Source organism: Hippocampus comes, unplaced genomic scaffold (genome assembly GCF_001891065.2).
Source record: "Hippocampus comes isolate QL1 unplaced genomic scaffold, H_comes_QL1_v1.1 scaffold397, whole genome shotgun sequence".
NCBI lineage: Eukaryota > Metazoa > Chordata > Actinopteri > Syngnathiformes > Syngnathidae > Hippocampus > Hippocampus comes.
Window position 1 is genome coordinate 717,167 of NW_017804968.1, and position 322 is coordinate 717,488.

At 56.5% G+C, this 322-nt stretch overlaps 1 protein-coding gene across 9 annotated transcripts in view; it reads left to right on the forward strand.

The window, feature by feature from the left end:
- Positions 1 to 322, forward strand: part of LOC109527666 (brain-enriched guanylate kinase-associated protein) — a 20,655-nt gene that overhangs the window by 6,759 nt on the left and 13,574 nt on the right. The gene's annotated exons all lie outside the window — the stretch shown is intronic.

The window sequence follows — 322 nt, forward strand, 5'->3', positions numbered from 1 at the left end:
CCCCCACTCCCTCCATCCCTCCCCCCTCCTCTCCCCTTCCCCTCCGTCTCCTCTATGCCTCTCACTCTCTTCTCTCATGCCGTTCGTCGAGCTGATGCCATCGTTCACACCTCACGCGCAGGCTGCAGTTAACCCCTTCTTTTCCCCCCCGGAGAAGTAATGAATGAGGGCGCATGAGGGGTGAAGGAGTGTTGGGAGGGAGATGAACACAAACAGAAGCATGACAAACGAATATGGTACGTTGCTCCCGGACCCCCGCCGCTGACAGCGTTAACATACTCTTGTTTCCTTTTAGGTGTGTGACGATGGCGTGACGCACGTA